Raw genomic sequence first — 22,498 nt, forward strand, 5'->3', positions numbered from 1 at the left:
CGATTCTTGCCTCTGAGGTACATACCCATTGAGCCCCAGCTAACCCCACTGAGCCAATGGCTGTTGTCAATGGATGAAGCCACAGAGCTTCTGCCTGACGAGGACAGAGGTGGCTTGTGATTCATGGAAGCCGCTGCCGCTCCTCAGGAGGCTCCAACACTCTTCTGGTTTCCTCCTCTTCCTCTCCTGCTGCTCCCTTACAATCAGCCATTACGTAGGACATGCAAACCGCTCCCCACCGCAGATCGGTCGTCCTAGGGAACATTGCTAATTGATGATTACATGCCGCTTCCACGATGTTATCTTACTCGCACAGATTGGAAATTGAAATGTCCAGGGGTTAGACATATGGTATATAGGGCACTTTCAAGTCTGAGATTAATTGTCAAATATTAATATTTTATTTTTTTATTGCAAAAGCTTGTCAAAGGTTGCCAGGGGGAGGTGAGTGCTCAGACCCATCTTACCTGATGTTCAGCATACTGGAGATTAGAGAATCAGGCCCTTAGCACTGCCAGCTATGCAATTTTTGAGCCTAAGAAAGAACTAGGACTGCAAAGAAAGGTTGGACTGTGGTAGCCTAGTGAAGTCTTGGGTGGGAGAAGGTTCTAAGAAGCAAGAGGCAGGGTTGGCCCTGCTGTAGGGAGCAGACTGCCTGCTCAGTCAGGGCTGCTTCTGCCTGGGCGAAAGCCACCTTGACCTCTGCCTGCGCAAGAGGGAAGGAGTAAGGGGAGCACCAGGTTGGTATCAACAGACCTAGAGGTCTGGAGACCTGGATCTTGTACCAGCATTACCAATCAGCAGCAAATCACCTGCTGGAACTCTTGCTCCATTCTCTGTAAAACAGGTGAGGAGTCATCTGTCTACAGTAATAATACTGTGCAGTTATGGGCTACTTTGTAGTTCACGAGGTACAGTGAAGAATGGGGGGTCGTCTCAAAAGCCTCACCACTTCCTATGATCTCATGTGGATCAAAATCTGAGCTTTGTTGCTCTGTCTCAAAGAATTGCTGGAAGAGTTAAGGGAGATAATATATGTAGAGCACCGTGTCTGGCACTCAAGAAATGTTAACTCACTCTGTCTAGTAGTTGCAGTTTAGAGTTTAAAAATAAAATAAAAGGACATCTGGGAGTGTGACTATGAAAGAGTAATTGTATGATTACACTCATTCATCAAGCACAAAGACAGAATGCTGCAAACAAAGGATGTCCCCGGGGGAGACCCTAGATGGGTTGACAGGAACATTCCATCTTGCCGAGTTTGGACAAGCCATTGTAAGAGACACCTTCACAAGATGGCAAAAACTTCCACCTCCCACCCTCTGGTTCTGGGGGCCTCTCCCATGGAACACAGAAATAGAGATTAGCATGGACCCACATTCGGATCCTGAGACTGACTGGGCTGATGTTGAGACACACGCTGCACTTTCACAGCCCCATCCCTACCTCATGAGCATTCTCATTCACTCTTCTGTTTCATCCATGGTTTGCCTACATCGTTCGGCAGCTTTGATGGTGTGGAATGGTGTTCATCTCTGAGTCCACCTGCAGTGCCTACACAATCCTTCCACACACCATTCTGCACTATCACATTAACCTGTGCACACAAAGATGCCGAAGTCTCCCTAACAAAGGTTGTTTGGGGGTTATTCATACCCATGAGAGCACTTCTCTTGTCTTTTATTCCCCCCTCCAAGTCTCCTGTGCCCCTTCTTTCTTTTCTACACGCACCGTATGATAGTCAACTGTATGTGTCAACTTGCCTGAGCCACAGGGTGCCCAGATATTTGGGGTTATGCTTTGAATGTGTTCCTCAAAGCTTGTGTACTAGAAATATGAGCCCCCAATTCATATGCTCATGACATTTGGAGGGGGTCCTGTGGGAGACAGTTAGGATTAGATGGGGTCATGGAGGTGAGTGGGGCCCCGTGATGGTGTTAGTGGTCTGATAAGAAGAGGAAGAGAGACGTGGGCTAGCACACTTGCTCTGTCTCGCTGTGGGATGCCCTCTGTCGTATTATAAGGCAGCAAGAAGGTCCTCACCAGACAGTGGTGCCATACCCTTGGACCTCTGACTCCAGAAGTGTGAACTAAATGGACTTTCATGCTTTATGAATTACCTAGACTGTGGTATTCAGCGATAGCAGAACACAAAGACATGTGGTCCAACTCACGCTGTGTGTGTCTGGGAAGATGCTTCAGGGTGAGGTTAACATTGGAACCAGTAGGCTGAGGGAAGGAAACTGTCCTCCCCGATGTGGGTGGGCTTCACTGAAAATGGTGAAGGCCTGAACAGAACAACAGGCTGATGCTTCTGACTCCCCCCAGAGAAGCCAGAATTTCTCTCTGGCTGCATTCAGCTGGGACACCAGTCCTCCTCTGCCTTCGAGCTCAGACGGAAACAGGGATCTTTGGGGTTTTAAGCTTGCCAGCTTTCAGATGGGGACTGTACCCCTGGCTCGCCTGGGCCTCCAGCTTGCTGCCAGGAGATCCTGGGGTTCAGCCTCCATGCGCACATAAATCAACACCTTATAATAAGTCACTTTTTTTTTTTTTGACAGGCAGAGTGGACAGTGAGAGAGAGAGACAGAGAGAAAGGTCTTCCTTTGCCGTTGGTTCACCCTCCAATGGCCGCCGCGGTAGGCGCGCTGCGGCCGGCGCACCGCGCTGATCCGATGGCAGGAGCCAGGTGCTTCTCCTGGTCTCCCATGGGGTGCAGGGCCCAAGCACTTGGGCCATCCTCCACTGCACTCCCTGGCCACGGCAGAGAGCTGGCCTGGAAGAGGGGCAACCTGGACAGGATCGGTGCCCTGACTGGGACTAGAACCCGGTGTGCCGGCGCCGCAAGGCGGAGGATTAGCCTAGTGAGCCGCGGCGCCGGCCGCACTTTTTTTTTTTTTGACAGGCAGAGTTAGACAGTGAGAGAGAGAGACAGAGAGAAAGGTCTTCCTTCCATTGGTTCACCCTCCAAATGGCTGCTATGGTCGGCGCACTGTGCCAATCTGAAGCCAGGAGCAAGGTGCTTCCTCCCGGTCTCCCATGCGGGTGCAGGGCCCAAGGACTTGGGTCATCCTCCACTGCCTTCCTGGGCCACAGCAGAGAGCTGGCCTGGAAGAGGGGCAACCGGGACAGAATCCAGCACCCCGACCGGGACTAGAACCCGGGGTACCAGTGCTGCAGGCAGAGGATTAGCCTAGTGAGCCATGGTGCCAGCCTATAATAAGTCTCTTTTATCTGTATCTGTATCTGTATCTGTATCTGTATCTATATCTATATCTATATCTGTGTCTCTGTCTCTATCCATGTCCACATCCATGTCTGTGTCTGTGGCCACAGCCATGTCTATGTTGATGTCTAGCTAGCAAGAGATATATACACACACACACACACACACACATCCTATTGGTTCTGTTTCTCTGCAGAACTCTGATACTTCTAAATGTTGCTTTTTCCCAGGACTTTTCTCAGCACTTTTGTCCTCACTCTGCACACTTCACTTGAATCATCTCACTGACTCTCATCACTCCTAACACCACACATACTTTGTAAAATCCCAAACCTTTCTTGCTTGTCCAGACCCTTCCTGACCTCCAACCTCCAATATCACACATTCAACTGTCACCTTGATATCCCTCCTCGGACATCTCAGAGGTCCCCATAGTCAAAGGAGATGACAGCACTTTGTCACAAACCTGCCTCTTGTCCACTGCCCCCCATTTCAGAGAACGCTCCGTCCTGCACACAGTTCCCCAGCCTGGGACCTTCCCTCCCACACTCTCTAAAGCCCACCTGTGTTCAAGGGCAGCAGACCCCACCTCTGTGACTTCTCTCACACAGAAACCTTCCCTTTCAAGTCCATTAACACCTCTTGGAAGTGTTCATTGTACATGTTTTGTTTGGCCTGTCTTTCTATGCTAGATTCCGTTCTCCTTCCGGGCAGGAATCCTGACTGATCCACTCCTTTCATTCTCTAGTTCCCAGCAGTGTACTGGGCACTCAGCAGATACTTAATAAATGGCGGGTGACTGAATGAATGATTGACTGAGTGAGTGACTTCCCTTGGAAATCTGTGGAATTTGGAGAAGAAGGCAGAGCACTCAGTAAGACGCTGGCTTGACACAGGAGGCAAGACAGAGAAAACGGAGTTAATTTGTTTGCCAGAAATAAAGAAAAGGCAAATTCTCCTTGATTAAATCTGAAGTGAGGGAAAGAGAAACAGCAGTTCTCTCAAGAGCAGGGTGGTTCACATCCTAACTACCCTCTGTGGGAAAGGACAAGCTTTGCTAATAGGGGTTTTATTTGTTCGTTTGTTTTTGTTTTTGTGTGCCATTGTCAGAAATCCAACCAAGGACACTGAGGCAAACCCAATCTTTCTCCAGAGGCCCTCGAGTGTATTTAAAATTCTCCCAACACTCACTGCCTGGGATCTTAAGGTTTTGATTCAAAGGACCAGCACAGAGCAAAACTCCTGAAGCTCAATTAATCTAACTCATCAAGATGAATTTGATTTGAATTGTGGTTCCAGGCAGCCACGAACTGTCCAGAGACCAGACTGCTGAGCTGGCTTCTGGGTGGAAAGGAAGCAGCCTGGTATACCCGCACAGCGCACAGAGCTGGCAAAGAAGCTAAAAATCACACTGCACAGACCCCACTTGTGATCTGATCCCCACTTCCTTTTTGTTTTCTTTTCAGTGTATTTTTCTCAACTGTTTGGAGCAATTTATGCAAATGAAAAATCGACTTGGATAGTCTACACTGCTGATAGCACTGATAAAATGATGGCACAGAGAGAAACAGTGGTAGAAGACATCCAGACTTTCAACACTCAGGTTTTTTTTAATAAATGAGGTGCCTTCTCCTTACCATCCTTCACCAAACAGAAACACACATACACACAAACACAACATCCTTGAAAGTCTGGATGCACTGCTGCTTGCAAATGGGCCCATTAAAAGCAGATAAATCAATGGGAGATGCATAAAAAAGTCTCATTTATCATAAGACGTGTTGGACAGGATTCTGAGTTTTACATACATTTATTCTAGAAATCTGTTTATCTGTGCAACATTTCTGAACAAAATGCTTTGTGATGAACCATTCTCTCCACTTGAATCTATATGGAAAGCAATTAAATTCAAACCCCAAAGACAAAATGTGGTGAACGCAGCAGCCATGCTATTGATTTGGCATTTTGCAAATGCCCTTCTCTCTTTTGGATACCATCTTCTCCATACACTCCCTAAGCAGACAACTCAAACTCCTGGGAAATGTATCACTTACGTCTCAGTCAAGGCAAATCCCCTGACTATCCCCTGCAAGCTATGACATGATGCTGGCAACACATGGGAAGGTGCTTAGAAGTGCTGCCCCTGGAGCAAATGACCTTCCCCACTCCCTCCACGCCAGGACTCCAGGGCTAATGATTTGCATGTGTGCCATCCCCAGTCTGTACTTGTTTGAGTGGAAAAGGCACATGTATGAATGTTTGAGTGAAGGGAGATCTAGGAAAAATGAGAAAGCCACCCCATGCATGGGGTTCCTATCACACTGGAAGCTTTCTCAGGCTGAGGGTCCTGTCCATGCATCCTTGCATTCTCAATCCTTGGGATGGGCCGGCAACTATGCAGTCCAAGAGAGAGAGGAGATCTCCATCTGTGCAAAGGGCCTAGATTTTTAATAAATATTCAATGAAGAGATGAATCTGGGTAGAATTTAAATTTTTACTTATGAGAGATAGACAAAGAGAGAGACAGAGAGAGACAATGTTCCCATCCACCAGGTCACCCCAAATGCCTACAATGACCAGGGCTGGGATAGGAATGAAGCTGAGAATCAAGAACTCAATGCAGGTCTCCCAGGTGGATGGTAGAAACCCAGTTACTTGAGCCATCACTGCTGCCTTCCTGGGTCTGTGCTGGTGGGGAAGTGGCAGTCACAGGCCAGGGACAGGCAACAAACCCAGATACTCTGGGATACAGACACTGTTTGGGATGCAGCATTCTGACCCCTAGGCTAAGTGCTTACCCCAACAGGTGACTGCTGAATGACTAAATGTGTACCTGTAACACAACACACCCCAGCCCAGCAGATAGGCCACTGCAGGTAGGTTCATGACTTGGGGCGAAAGCTTGGTCACAAGCATCATTACTTATTACAGTCACCATGGCTAGCTTGGTGTCTAATGTCTGTAGTCACAAGGCTGGGTAGCATGTTGGCAGCATTGTCTCCCCCAAGATAGATAAATTTCAACTCTCCAGTGAAGGCAACTGTCTGTTTTGACAGACTCTGTTAGGACTTTGCTTAGTCTGCATTTCACTCCCTGTTGGGTCAGCCCCAGCCCCTCCCGGCAAGAAGGGAAGTGAGAACAGAAGATCAGAATTCTCTCAGAAGCATGGTGGTAGTCTCAGCTCAGCATTTCTACACAAATGTCCAGGGATGCACCCAGCAGCTCACCCTTGGGGGCACCCCGACAGCTTCTGTTATAAACTCCTGCAAATAAGGATTTATTAGAACAGAGTCAAGTGACAGATTCAGAACGAAGGCTGCACAGATAAGGACCCTGTGGAGATGTTGACTTTTTCCAAGGTCAACACTGAGATTTATTGATCCAAGAGGTAAATATTGGTGGAGGCTCAGGAGGTCAATACTTGCCCCAAGGCAAATAAATCTTCACAGCAACCCCAAACCAAAATCTGTACACAGTAGATGCAGTTCCAAAATGAATTAGTTGTGACATGATGAAGATGTCATTTCATTAGACTGACCAGGGCATTGGAAAGTAATATTAATACTAAACATTTCAAGTTCAAAGCTCTTTCCAAATATTCATTCAAGTGTACCACCCTCTTGTTAGATGCGTAAAAGTGCTGGTCTCCTAACTCATCTGATGGGATATTTGGGCCAAGGAAATGTTAGGTAATTTTACCTAAACCACAGAAAATGCAACTCAAAAAAATCACAGGATGAAGCAGGCGTTTGGCTCAGCGGTCAACCTCTCACTTGGGATGCCCACATTCCATACTGGAGTGCCAAGGTTTGAGTCTGGGCACTGCTTCTGATTCCAGCTTCCTGCTAACATACGTCAGACTCTGACACCCACATGGGAGATCCCAACGGAGTCCAAGGCTCCTGATTTCACCCTGGCCCAGCTCCAGCTGTTGCAGCATTTGGGGAGTGAAACAGCAGATGAAAGATCTCTTTGTGAGATTCTATCTCTGTCTCCCTGCCTTTTAGGTAAAATGAAGATAAATAAATAAACTTTTTAAAGGATGAATTGGAGGCTATGAGTGGTTTGAGAACATTAGGAACACTAGCAAGGGTCTCTAGGTCAGTGACTCAAAGTTCCTGGTAAAACTGGAAGTCCACTTGAGTTAATGGGTTTAATTCACCTAATTTGTGTCCCACTGTTGACACATGTACTTGGGCTGGTCAACTGTATTGCTTGTTTTACAGTGATGCATTTGGGTATTTATATGTCATAAGCTCTAGTTTCAAACGCTGATGCTCAACTCTGAAGAGGTGAAGAGTCCATCAGTGTCCATGGGGAGGGAGTGGCTCCATGATCCATTCTTCTAATGCATAATTGTTACCATCAGATTCCAATTCCCAGGAATTCCTTGGCTTTTACGGTGGGGCCCTGGCCTGCTGGTACAGAAAAACTAACATTGAAGTGATTGGCATTTGAATGCATGGATCCAATTATCCTTTCTTTTGCATTATCTCAAAACTGAATTTTAAATGTTACGAAGTTTCCAGTTTGCTACCGGAAAGGACAGAGCAATGGATAATCGGAATGTTAGCCAATCCGGAATTCTTATTTTCTCCTGACTTGGGAATACATTATTTTCTGTGCATTATGTTGAGCTCATTATGTTTTTCTGAATATTTAACATTAGGAAATAATGAGCAATTCTCTCCGCAAGCAAATGACAGCCAGAGACACGTAGCAGAATTCAACGCGTACAGGGTATCCAGACAGTTGCCTTAATGTTGTCTCTATGTAACCCTCAGACAGGAACTGGAGCGGACTGGGCTCTGCCTTTAGAATTATGAATTTTCAAAGTGATTTCAATCTGCTTTGAATCTGCTGGATGGTGGGAGTGGGGTCTCCATAGTGTGACTGCAGGTTCACTTGCAAAGGAAACAGTTTGACGTGAAGCTATGTAACCAGGAAGCCTACGCTAAGGTCTGAGAGGAGAACCAAGGATTCCTGAGCCTGGGCTGTGTAGGCACCTTATGTTTCATCCTATACCAGAATTTGTGGACTGCAGTTGCTGTCCGGGGAAGGAAGTGACACCGAAATGATTTAGTGCTGTTACAAAAGGTTAGTTTAACTGGCGATATGACAGAGACAACGAAAGTGTATACAGGGTTTAATATTTAATCATGGGAAATGAAAAAGTCGGCGAAAGCAGGCTGGTGATGAAAAGATCTGTATCGAGTCAGGGTTTCTGCCGATTGTCAGAGCAGCCTGCCTCTCCTGGGGGCCTGCATAAGCAAGGCGCCCGCTCGGCAGAAAGAGTTATCTTGGGCATATTGATTGTGTGTGAAGCTGTCAGCATCTCCCCCCCCCCCCCCCCCGTCTTCAGTTTTTGTATTTCACACCACGCATCCTCCTAAATCCTCACCCACAGTGCGTGACCCTCCCACTGCAGGTGTCAGGGCCGTGGAGTGCTCACGGAGGAGACCGCTGTGGCACGCCTGATGCAGGAGCTCTGTCTTTGCGTGGCAGCTCAGCAGTCCTCCCCCCACCCCTGCCAATCAAGGGCTGGGTCCCTGTGCACTGAGTCCCTGGACATGGCCTGGGCCCTTCTCTTCATTAGCTTAGCTGAGAGACTAACAAGCTTGCTCTGTGGCAAGTTACTTAACCTGTATGTTCTTTAGTTTCCTCATCTATAAAATGGGAAGAATACATACCTTAAAGAAATGTCTGGAAGATTAAATGAGAATTCCAAACAGCCAGCACACACTTTCTCACAGAGCAGTTCTCAGCAAGTGCTAGCTACTTCTGCTAATCAAGGCTGCCTACTGAAATACAGAATATCTACTCCAGCCCCAACTCCAGGATTCTTGAGCTCCAAGGGCCCTTGGGAAGCTATCTGATCCAACCACCTGCCTTCCCATCATCCTGCACTGTGGACAATCCTTTTACCTCTTCAACATTTTATTTAAAAAAAAAAAAAAAAGATTAGTTATTTTGAAAGAGTTGCAGAGAGAGGAGGGGGAGAGAGATTTTCCATCCTCTGATTCACTCCCCAGACGGTTCCGGGCCAGACAGATGCCAGGAGTTTCATCTGGGTCTCCCAAGTAGGTGGCAGGACCCAAGTATTTGGCCCATCTTCCACTGCTTTCCTAGGCATCTTAGCAGGGAGCTGGATTGGAAGTGGAGCAGCTGGGAAATGAACCAGCACCCATAAGGGATGTCGGTGTCATAGGAGGCAGCTTTACCTGCTACACCACAATGCTGGAATCTACGATTATATATATAGATAGATAGATAGATAGATAGATATGATATTTATTTATTTTTTTTAAAAGTCAGAGTTACACAAAGAGAGGAGAGGCAGAGAGAGAGAGAGCGAGAGAGAGAGAGGTCATCCATCGCTGGTTCACTCCCCAATTGGCCACAACAGCCAGAGCTGTGCCAATCTGAAGCCAGGAGCCAGGAGCTTCTTCGGGGTCTCCCATGTGGGTACAGACTTGAGCCATCTTCTACTGCTTTCCTAGACCACAGCAGAGAGCTGCATCGGAAGTGGAGCAGCCGGGTCTCAAACCGGCACCCATATGGGATGCTGGAGCTTCAGGCCAGGGTGTTAACCCACTGTGCCACAGTGCCAGCCCCGATTTTATAGATATAGATATAGATATAGATATAGATATAGATATAGATATAGAGAAATTCTTATACATTTACTTTTGCTCATTTAAAAAGTAGATACACACACACACACACAGATCTTCCATCTATTTCCCAAATGTCTTCAACAGCTGGGACTGGGCCAGGCTGAAGCCAGGAGCTGAGTCTCCCACATGGGTGGCAGGGAACCAGCTACTTGAGCCACTTGTATTGCCACCCAGGGTAATATTAGCAGGAATCTGGGATAGGAAGCTGAGCTGGGATGCAAATGCAGGCATTTTAGTAGGAGATGCATTGTCTTAATCACTGTGTCAAACTCTTGCCCCTTAAGTGTTATTTTTAAATGAAAGATAATAGTTGCATCTATTTATGGGATACAACCTGAAGTTTTGATAGAATCAAAAGACATTAGAAAAGACTCCACAATTTTCTGTGACCTGGAGTCTAGGGTTTACACAACTCAGCAGCAAATTGAGTAGCTCAAAGACCTCTGATCCCTGGGGAGAGGGGACGGAGACCCCTCTGGCAGCCCTTCCTCTCGAGTATGTGCAAATGCTGTATCCCAATGAGCCCACCCTTGGCAGGTCTACAGCCCCGGTGCTCTTTTACCTGTCCCGATGCTCTCTCCTAAGAGCATCATTAAGTTCTACCTGCTCCCTAAACCTCAGAGAGAAGAGGGCCCTGTGCTAAGGAGGTCAAGGTCAATGGTTTCTTCCTAACTGGTGTGCCCATGACCTCCAAGCTGCAGCCTCCTCCAGGAGCCATCTTGCAGTAACCATGGCCATGGCAAATGCCGAACCTTCATCATGCTCTTTGCTCTATTTGAAAAATCTCCTTCCTCTCATTTGCTCTCACAGCAGCCCCATGCAATGCCACCCTTGGACCTGTGACATCCAACTCAGAGGGGAGGAGGCTGGCACGGAGGAAAGCTGGGGACAGCCAGAGTCATGTGCTCAGAATGAGCAAATGCCCACTCTCATCCAGGCCTGCAGAGGCCGGGCCCTGGGCTCTTGTCTTCAGATTACACAGCAAATGAAAACGACAGTGGTTCTCTGCTGGGGGCACTTTCATCCCACTCCCTGCCCAGGGGCGCTGCTGACATTTTGGTTTGATGCAACTGCGGGTGGGGGGTGTGGGGGGTAGATGCTGCTGGCATCCTGTTAGAAGGGGCCAGAGATGTTGTGAGACACCCTGCAGCGCACAAGACAGCCCCTCACATCAAAAAGTCATTCGTTCCGAAGCACCGGCGGTGCTGAGGTTGCCAACCCTAAGAGAACACAAAAACAGGATGCAGCCGCCTGACTGCTGGCCTGGTCCTGTTTCCTCCTCTCCTCCGAAACCAACCGCCTGCCCTCAAAGACACTGTGCAAAGGACTTTGGGATACTTGTGAGAAAGTTAATAGCTAGATGTGGAGTTGTTGGGTTTTGTGGAGCTGCCGGTAAAGTTATTTTCATTTTGCTTTTTAAATTAGTTTGGGAGTTGGTGTTCTTCTTTACATAATTACAAGCTGACAAACATGCTTCTGTATTTTTTTTTAATTAACAGATATTTGTATTCCAGTTCTCCAAATTACATACTGCAGCTTGCACATTACAGGACAGCTGCCACGCTCCAGATGTGGGCAATAACCAGAACATGGTAATGGCAAATGCAAAGGGAAGGAGGGGCGGGGGGAGGCATGAAAAAGGGAACGGATCCACATGCAGAGCGGCGGTCTTCGTCAATGAGTTTGGGTCTTTTATGGCCATGAATACCCTGGCTGCTCCCACATTTTCAGCTCTGTTGGAGCATTTGGGATGAAGCCGACTGGGTCATTGGTTGCTGCTGTCAGAGGCTCACGGGTGCCTTGTAAAAGCAGATTACAGATGAGATGGGGCACATATAAATGTTCCGGTGTGCCCGAGAAACGACTCAGATCGCCTGGTTTACAAGTGCGCTATTAAACGTGCTAAGCTCCTCCTGAAGAAAGCTGCCATACGATGGCAAACTGCCGCGTTGGTTTATTTATGATGGCACCCTTCTTTGTCACCTCAGCCCAGGGCAGGCTCACTCAGGAGCCCAGGAACCAGGAACCGGACACCAGAGGGGGCAGAGGATGAGAGTTCCGGAGCCAGGCCTGCCAGCAAGCTTGCTGTGTGACTCAAGGGAAAAGCCTGCCCCTCTCTGAACCTTGATTTCTCATTTGTTAAAAGAGGGAGCGTGACCGGGTGATGTCTAAGTCCCTTCAGCTCTCAGGGGTTACAATTAGAGATTTTTTAAAAAAGATTTATTGATTTATTTGACAGGCAGATTTGGGGGAAGGGAATAGAGGAGAGAGAGAGAGAGAGAGAGAGAGAGAGAGAGAGATTTCCATCAGCTGGTTCACTCCCCAGATGGCTGCAACATCCAGGCCTGGGCCAGACTGAAGCCAGGAGCCAGGAGCCAGGAGTTTCATTTGCTCTCCCATCTGGGTGCAGGGGCCCAAGCACTTAGGGCATCCTCCACTGCTTTCCCAGGCACATTAGCAGGGAGCTGGATCAGAAGTGGAGCAGATGGGACCAGAACTCACACCCATATGGGATGCTGCCATTGCAGGCAGCATCTTTACCTGCTACACCACACAGCTTGCCCGTTTTTGTTTTGTTTTGTTTTGTTAAGACACAGAAAAACCTTATGTTATCACTGAGTACATCTCAGGAGGGAGCAACACTTCAGGCTGTGGTTTCTGAAGACCCAGGCTCTGTGGCCCACACATCAGAAAACCAGGCTCCCATGCGGTCCTCTTCTGCGTGCACAGGAGAGGACACTCGTGTGCCAAGGTGCAGTGGCTTAAACCTCTGCCTGCCATGCCAGCATCCCATATGAGTGCCGGTGCAAGTCCTGGCTGCTCCACTTCCCATCCAGATACCTGCTAATGTGCCCAGGGAAGTAGCGTAAAATGGCCCATGTACTCGGGCCTGTCACACATGTGGGAGACCTGGATGGAGTTCCTGGCTCCTGGCTTTGTCCTGGCCTAGCCCCTGCTGTTGTGGCCATGTGGGGAGTGAGCCAGCAGATGAAAGATCTCTTCCTCCCTCTCTCTCTCCCACTCTGTAATTCTGCCTTCTGGATAAATAAATCTTTTATAAGAAAAAACATTTTACCTGACAACAGAAGACCAAAGAACTCCTAGCAGAAATTAGCTTTCTTTTCCCTGAGCCGCAGGACAGCCAAGCTGCCCTAAGTTGACACTGCCACCTAGGGATGGGAGAGAGAAATGCAGCCTCTCTCCCACTGCCTGCTTCCCTTCTGAGACATCATGCACTTGAAAAATTTCTCCTTCTTCCTGGTCCTCACTATTCACAGCTCATTGAATTCCACTTCAGACACTGCTTTCCCTGTTTATACACATTTCCTTTGGCTCTCTTTATTTTTCTTAATTTAATTTCCTCAGGAAGTTCTCTCTTCTATTTTCTCACATTCTCTTTATTCAATAGCACTCTAATTATCACAGGTAAATAAGTATGGAGCTAACTGATATAGCCGCACAACCTAAATAGGAAACCATAGGTCTAGAGAGCAAAGTCGCAAGGGAAGTAACTAGCACCACCAATCTTTAAAACCCTTGCCAGCGCCATGCTAACCCCACAGAGGAACCTTATAGAGATGTTCTGACCAGCATATTGACATCTGAAGAAACCTGATGTCATGCTGCAGGCAAGTCTTGATGTGTACCTTTGATTACTCAATTATTGGACTCCTAATGAGTTTACTAATATTGTGACAAGTTCCCTATTCTATGTAAAATGATAAACATGAGGATACTTCAGAAACTTTGTGAAAGATGGAATGAAAATCTAATCTAATGTGGGTGTGAAATACAGTTGAAATTTATGCACATGAGGGATCTTAAAAGTTCATGGAGGGGGTGGGGGCAGTTAGCCTAATTGTTCAGGCATCAGTTCAGAAGCCCATGTCTCACATCAGAATGCCTGGGTTCGAGTCCCAGCTCCAGCCCCCAATTCCAGCTTCTGACTAGAGCAGACCCTAGGAGGCAGTGGTGTGGTTCAAATAGTTGGGTTCCAGCCACTGATGTCTTTTTCCCTGGGCCATTGCAGACATTTGGGGAATGAACCAGTAGCTGGCAGTTCTCTCTACCCCTACCCCTACCCTGTCCCTCTGTCTCAATCTCACAAATTTTTTTAAAGTTCATGGAAGGAGCTGGCATTGTGGCACAGTGGCTGGACATCAGTTTGAGTCCTGGCTATTCCACTTCCAATCTAGGTTCCTGCTAATGTACCTGGGAAGGCAGCAGAAGATGAGCCAAATGCTTGGCTGCCTGCCACCCACATGGGAGCCCTGGATGGAGTTCTAGGCTCCTGGCTTCAGCTTGGCCCAGCCTTGGTCATTACAGTCATCTGGGGAGTGAATCAGTGGATGGCAGATTTTTCTCTGTAACTCTGCCTTTCAAATATACAGAGATAGCTCTTTTTTTAAAGTTCATGGAAAATGTGTATTATGAAATAATTGTGCATGGAATTCAAAAACTTTTGCACCAAGATAAACTAATCTTTCTATTCCATTTTGCATAAACTTTTTCAAGTACTCTGATGTACCAGTCATTTCAACTACAACTCCAGTTAAGTAGAATTATGTGTGTTGAAGGAGCCCAGTTTAATTCAGAACACTGCTTCCATGAAAATGATGTCTTCTGGTTCCAGATAAGTGGTGTCTAAAGGGCTGTAGGAGCATTTGGAGGATCTGAGGAGGCCACTTGCCTCCTGGCATCCACACGTCAATGCGGCCACCTGCAGAAGGGTGTGGTGGTGCCCACAGCTTTCCTCCCAGCGCCCAGCCTCATTCACCAGCCTCACACTGGCTGTGAAGGGCTCAGGTAGTTTTAGGAGCTGACCTATTGAATAAATATTTCTTTTCTTTTTTTTTCTCTTTTATTATTGCTCTCCTCCCATCTACCTAACAATCTTGCCTTCCTTAATAGCTCTTTCTTGTCATCTCCCCCCTAAGCAACAGATTCTTACCAGGGTAGCTTTTGATTATTTATGAGCAGAAAATATTGTCTACATTTCTGGTGACATAAATCCCAGAAACAAAACTGATTAAACAGCATGCAGCGTGCTGTGTTTGGGAGGCTAGACCACTAGTGGGGAATCGTCAAGGTTGGTCTGTGATTCCTGAATGAAGGGGGGGAGGTTAGAGGCAGCGCACTCTGTTCCCCAGTTTTCCCAGCTATCACCCAAGAATAACGATCTCTAGCTAAAAGATTGTAATCATACAAAGTGCTTGGCCATTCTCAAGTGGCAACTGCTAGGTTAGAAAATAAGAGCTGTAGGAGCCCTGGGAGCGAGACAGGCTTTTTATGTTTCATTCCAGGTGCTGTCTTCCTCGACCGTCATCTGACCTTTGACATCGTCAAGTCTCTTCCTGAGTTGGGCACCCATAGAACAGGATCACCTTACCTTAACTCAGCAGTCCTGGCAGAAGTTACCTTAGTGGGAGCTCTGAAAGGAACCAGGCCAACAAGAAAAAAAAATCCATCCATCCGATTCTCTGCTTAGAGCTCTGCCTCAGGTGTTATAAGGGAAGATACTTGTCATAAATCAACAGCTGTAACCCAGGTCAGCAGAGGGCACTGCGGCCATCTTCTGTGTCTTTCTTACAGTCCCTTCTGCAAAGCTGTTGGGAGAGTCTTGTATTTTGTTTTAAAAGACTGTTATGTTGGGCCGGCGCCGCGGCTCACTAGGCTAATCCTCCGCCTGCGGTGCCGGCACTCTGGGTTCTAGTCCCGGTTGGGGCGCCGCTTCTGTCCCGGTTGCTCCTCTTCCAGTCCAGCTCTCTGCTGTGGTCCGGGAGGGCAGTGGAGGATGGCCCAAGTGCTTGGGCCCTGCACCCGCATGGGAGACCAGGAGGAAACACCTGGCTCCTGACTTTGGATCAGCGCAGTGCTGGCCATGGCAGCCATTTGGGGGGTGAACCAGCTGAAAAAGGAAGACCTTTCTCTCTGTCTCTCTCTCTCTCTCTCTCACTGTCTAACTCTGCCTGTCAAAAAAATAAATAAATAAAAATTTAAAAAAAGACTGTAATGAATCACTTGCCGTGATTTTCTGAATATGTCTGTTCCAAGAGACCCAGCCTCAGAACATGGGACAGACAAGATGGCCAGCAGTCGGACTCAATGAGGTAAGGGTGATGTCTAAGAAATCAGCTTAGGATGGACAGATGAAGGGTTGAGAATCCACACAGCCCTTTCTCCAACTTAGGATGAAAAACCCACTGCTGTGGAAGTGACGAAGAAGCTTGTTTGGCTTCCCTTGTTTGGGAAGTGGGGCATTCCAGAGAAGCTGGAGGGCCTAATGCATCGGCACCTTTTTCACTGAAAAATACCATGGGCCAAAAGCAATTTGTGCACCTTGGGGAGTACGCAGAGAGGCCCGGCCCAGACAGAGAGGGATGGGCAAACATATTCCTGCATGCTCCTGGTTTTCCCGAGCAGAAAGGTAGACACCTGCCGCAGACGCCTGCACTGTACCTTTGCTGTTTGGCTGCCTGGAGTAGCAGCCCTTCTGAACTCTGATGCAGATTCTTCCCCTGTGAGTCTTTGGTGGCAAACAGACTCCTTCTTGCTGAAGCAGAAGCTGAAAAATTCTAGCTCTCGGTTTTCCCCCGCCTCCCTTGCAGCTAGCGTGCAGGCCTGTGACCTAGCTGCTGCTAATCTGACCCCCCCCCCCCAGACCCAGCTGTGAGAATCAGTGATGCCGAGAAAATGGCAGGCAGAGAACCCTTCCTAAAGGCCTGGCAGCTGTGGCAAGAGCAAGGCCTGCCAGTGGTGCAGGGACAATGACTTTCACCATGGTTTCGGGTATTATTAAGATCACCTTCAGCCTGGTTCCTGGGCTCTCCAGGCAGTTCTGTGATAAGCCTAGTGTTCTTTTCTTATGATATCAGCCATTTGGCCTCTGTGCTTGTCATTACAGGTCCTGACTGGCATGATGTCCACGTATGTGTGCATGCATGCCACATGTATGTACATACTTTTCTTCCTTCCTTTCATGTTCTTATTTCCTTGCCATGGACAATGTTATGATGCACTTGGCTAAAAACAACTGCAGGTGGGTAGGCAATTGGCACAACAGTTAAGATGCCACTTGGGGTGTCTGGAACCCATGTGAGAGTGCTAGGGTTCAAGTCCCAGCTCCACTCCTGGTTTCAGCTCCCTGTGAATGCACACCCTAGAAACAGAAAGTGAAGTCTCCAGTGGTTGAGTCCCTGCCTCCTACATGGAAGACCTGAATTGAGCTTCTAGCTGCTAGCTTCAACCTGACTCACTCCCACTCATGGGCATGTGGGGAGTGATTCAGTGGATGGGAGATCTGTTTGTCTTTCTCTCTCTTTTGTCTTTGAAATAAATACTTATTTTTTTAAAAAGAAAAAAGGAAGGAATTTATTATAAAATCAATCAATAAAAACAACTACAGAGGAGTGAGAAAAAAATCTCTTTGTTCATTTTCCTCCATTGCTCACATTAAAAAAATGACAGAAAAGAAAGGACAGTACAATGCTCTGATTGAGTTGATATCTTAGATTCTGCCCACCCTTGCCCTCAAGCAGGATGCTGGCCAAAGTCAATGGGAATTATATTTGTATAACTAAGGGCACTGCTGAACCCAGAGAGACTGGAGAACAATTTCACATACAACTTATTCCACTGCCAACTCTAAGTTTTGAAGAAAAAAAAAAGAGGATGGAAATTGAGTCCTGAGGCCAACCTGCATGAGCGTGTTAGTCATGGGCTTCTGCGTCTGGCCGGATGTCCCTTGGCACACGATTCTGCTCATTTTTATGGTGGGGGAGGCTTCCTAAGGCTTCTGTGACCCAGAGATTACCAGCCCTCCACTGCCAAGTTCAAAAGAACCAACCAACGTTGACTCAGCCTCAGGGTCCACTGCTTAGTTTCACAGAGAGATGGCCAAGGCATGCGCCCGTTCTCTGTGTGAAGGCTGAGGGTCTGTGGGGGTCAGCAGACACAAGTCAGTGTGTGGGCAGGGCCAGCCACGCTGATGTCATGAAGAGTTCTTCCAAGCTCAGGTCGAGACCCTGTTTGGTTACAAACCATCAAGGAGACCCCAAAGAAGTCATTCACCTCTCTGAATCTTAACTCCCTTGTCTGAAAACACAGTAATCTAGACCAGTCTGATGTGGCAGAATGGCACGGATTTAGAAGACAGATATCTCAAGGTCAGGAACTTTAGCTGTAGCACGTGTGGGCAAATAACTCAACAAGAGCCCTATTTTGACACCTGTCAAACAAGGAAGATAATGCTTTTTATAAAGTTTGGAAGAGTTGAGAGTAATGGTCTATACAAAGTATGTGCTGCATTGCCTGGCAAAGAGGGACTCAATAAATGCTGGTATCATTCATTCATTCATCAGATATGCATGGATGCCCCCACCACTGTGCCACACACAGTTCAAAGTGTGGGGAACACAGCAGTTTGTGTGACAGAGAACATACTTCCCTTATACTCTCATTTTCCCTCCCTGTGTGCAAAGCAAGATTCATGTCCTATGACTCTGGGGAAGAACTAGGGCTCGGCTCTCTTCAGTCACCAAGTGAGCTCCTTGGGAGCAGGGACAGAGTCTGACCTTGCCTTCTGTCTGTGCATAGTGGGTGGGCAGCACAAGTGTGGGGTTAACTTAGGTAAGACATAAAACATTGTGAACACCACTTCCACAACTGAAACATTTTTTAAAAAAAAACGCTTTTTCAAACTAGAGCCTCTCTTTTGTTTTCAACTGTCTGTTCCTTTTACTTTATTCAATTTATTTTATTTATTTGATAGACAGAAAGAGAGAGATCTCCCAACCGCTACCTCATTCTCCAAATGCCTGCAACAGTCAGGAGTCAGAAACGCAATCTGGCTCTCCCACATGGATGGCAGGAACCCAGGTACTGAGCCATCACTGTGACAGCCCTGGGTCTGCAGCAGCAGCAGCAAGCTGGGTTGTAGAGCTGCAGCCAGGACTTGAGCCCAGGTGCTCCGACAAGGGATGCAGGCATCCTAACCAGTGGCTTAACCACCAGGCTAAACGCACACCCCTCATCACTTTTCTCTGTGGTGCCTGACATCACTTTTCTTACCTGGACCTCTGTGACTCATTACCACCACTGTGCTGTAGTCAAATAATTTTTTCAATATATTGTATTTCTTCAACTGAGTTTTAAGAATATGGAGAGTTCTGGAGGTCACCTTTGCTGAATCTCTCTTCTAATTCAGCCATTCCCTTTATGCCATCTCTAAGGCATTATTCAATTTCCCTATAGTGATGGTGTGGAAGGGCAGGCTGGATGCCTAAAGAGGCCACCTGATTCACTTGCAGGAAGCTTTCATTCTTACAAGTTTCTTTCTCTTACTTGTACTTGGGATTTCATTAAACAAGTATTTGCTGACCACCTACTGTGTGCCAGACACCATATTCAGAACTGGGAGGGAGTACAAGAGTGAGAGTGGCAGTGATCTCGATCCCCCAACAGCCGAGGGTCAACTTGAGGACCAGGAGAACAGGGTGGAGGCCTGCCTTGTAGTCTGGGGACACTTCTGCTGTTGTGGTCCAAGGCGTCCGTGAAGTATGATCCCTGGACCCCTGGACCCCTGGAACAGGAATCACCTGGAATGTTTGTTCAACTGCAGTCTCAAGCGCTCCTCTTGGCATTAATGAATCAGATTTTCAAGGTGGAGCCAAGAATCTGCAATTTAAACAAGCGCCCCAGGAGAGTCTCCCATACAATAAAGCCAGAGAACCTTCAACCCCTCTTTGCACCTAAATAATGTTAAATTCCTGCACCCTTCCTGAAACTGCATAGTCCCCAGGCTTCTCAGCATCCCCAGCCTTCATGCCCTTTAAGATGTGGCTCTCAGGGTGGAGTAGGCCCGTTCCAGACGTGGTCACATCAGCAGAGGGTACCATGGACTATTAGTGTCCCCAGTATGAGCACAATGCCTTCTGTAGAGGAAGCCAAATAGTACATTATTTGTAATCATGTCACACTGTTGTTCATATCGAGATTTCAATAGAATAATACTCCTTTAGTTAAGACCTTGAAATGCACCTGACAGAGGAAGCTTTGTTTGTCAAATTTGTGAACAACACAATCTCGCAAGAAGAGATAGATTATGAAATTACAATGAACGATTTTTTTTTCCTTCAAAGAGATGTTAGCATGCTCAGCAAGACTACGCTAACTTCCAGTGACCATGGATAATTTTCTGAGTATTTATGAGCCATCAAATTAATCTCTTACACATTTATTTTCTGGAGATCTTTATTAAGTCTACCTGACCACTGTTTCCTGAACTGACTGCCATTTATTACTCCACTTTTAAAAAAAAAATCATAGTATTGTCCCAGACTCTTCTTATTTTCAGGAATTTCTTGACTTTGCTTGCTCAGAATGGCTGCAGGATCATATTTCCAAACTGTTTCAGTATCCTGAAGGTTACTCTTATTAGACCTAGTAAGCAGGTTTGTATTAAACATTCTCATTGTCATCATCATCATCATCACCACTGACATTTACTGCCTTTTTCTCTGTGTCAGATCACAAGTGTTTTGCTCGCAGCTGATTTTTAAAACCACACAACAAATGAATGACATGTGCATTCTTGTTATCTCTGTTTTCCAGACGGGGAAACTGAGCCAGCAGAGCTTACTCACAGCGCAGGTAATCACCACCTGGTGGAAGTGGCACTTCATCCTTATCTGGGTGATTCTAAACAATCAGCTTATGCAATCGCTTATCATCACACACTCGATGTCAGGTTTTAATTCTTCTCAAGCAAGCTTATCCCCCCTTGAATATGAAAGTATTCAGTATGGAATATCCCCCCTTGAATATGAAAGTATTCAGTATGGAAAGTTAAATGCCAACAGAGAAGCAGAGGGCAGCTCTTGGCAACCGGTTCATACCGTGCTGTGCTCCTTAGAGAGAAAGGTCCCTTTGTGCTCGTCCTCTTTTTTGGAACCTGCAGGTCTCTGAGATGGTATTTGTCATCATCTCTTTTCCTTTTCACCTATTCTGTAAACTTCAGCTCCTCTTTTGGCTTAAGCCCTTGCTGGGTCCCACCTTCCATCCTTTGTTTCCGTCTTTGTCAAACACAAGTCTGGGAGCATTGCTTGTGCGATGCTTTATCTGAAGAGACCTGCTTTCCTTCTGCAGCAGGATCATCGGTGCGGTACCATCAAAGGAAATGTTATTTTTCCAAGCTTCTGGCTTTTAAAAATTACTTATTAATTTGAGAGGCAGAAAGAGACACAGACAGAGTTCCCATCCCCTGGTTCACTCCCCAAATGCCCAAAACTCAGGACTGGGCGGGACCAAAGCTGGAAGCTGGACACTCAACCCTGCTCTCCCAGATACTGGTAAGAATCTGACCACTCAGCCATCAGCTACTGCCTCCCAGGGTGCACGTTGGCAGAGAGCTGGAATTCACGGCAGAGCTGGGATCTATGATAAAGGATGCAGATGTTGCAACAGCTCGGCCTAATGCCTGTCTTACTTCTATCTTGCTTGAACCCTTCTTTTTATATCATGTTTCTGACAGACTCTGGAGATTATCCTAATGCCTAAGACAGGTGTCTGACCATGTCTGGTATCCTGTTTTTACTACAAATTCCTAGGGTAAGTATCCAGTCTCTGTCAAGGTTGGCATTTCATTCATTGGGTTATATTCCTGCATTCTTCCTCCACACATGTGTTTGATCCTTATTACGTGCCTGTCTACTTCACCAAGAGATTTCTGCCGTGTTGGCACAAGGCCTGGCCTATATTGGGTGATTGATAAATATCTGTTGAAAAAGTGAAAATTAGTTAGAATTGAGCACAGAGTAGCAGAGTCCCTCATTGATTTTTCCTCCCACCTCAACCTTCGGAACAAGCAAGTTGCCTGGAAGGCTATTGAAAAATAAGCCAAGAACTCTATTTTAGCAGGGACTGGCTCTCCAGTCAAGTCCCTACGAGCTAAAGGTCCTAAGAGCTGACGTCCCCACCCTGGTTGTCAGTGACTTCCGTGCCTGTTTATACTCTGGGTTAGGAAAAAGCACTATATCTCATATACACAATCACCCTCCTTCTTTGTTCCTGGTGTCTTCACTCAGTTTCTGCCAGCCATGCTTCCCCCGTCGGGAGCACAGATTCCGTGGGACTGCACCTCCTTGGTGCCCAGTCTAGTGACAGTCACTTCTTGCAACACTACCACCCACTCAAAATGCCTTCCTCTAAGTCTACAGCACCAGGTCCAGGAGATAACTGTTATCACTCTGGAACATTAGACTTTCCTGTGCTATCCTAATATATAACTCACTGTGCATAGGGAATAAATTACATGATTCTTGCATTGTTGCTTCTGCCCCTCTTTAATAGAGTTTGCAGGAAGGCTGCTAAGGATTTCCTGCTGCGAACGTTCTTGCTGCTTGTCTGGTGTCCTCTAAGGTGAGTGTGTTCTTCCTCCTCCGTTCCCTGTGTGTAATCTATAGCTAGCAGGCCCTCTTTCCTTTGGTCCCCCCAGGCTCTTGCACCAATAGCACACAGGTGATCGTCTCTCCTGTCCCACAGGTGATTCCCATTCCTGGCCAGGAGGCTCCCTGACATCTGGTTCTGTGCACAAGGC

This window comes from Lepus europaeus, chromosome 7 (assembly GCF_033115175.1).
Source record: "Lepus europaeus isolate LE1 chromosome 7, mLepTim1.pri, whole genome shotgun sequence".
Lineage (NCBI taxonomy): Eukaryota > Metazoa > Chordata > Mammalia > Lagomorpha > Leporidae > Lepus > Lepus europaeus.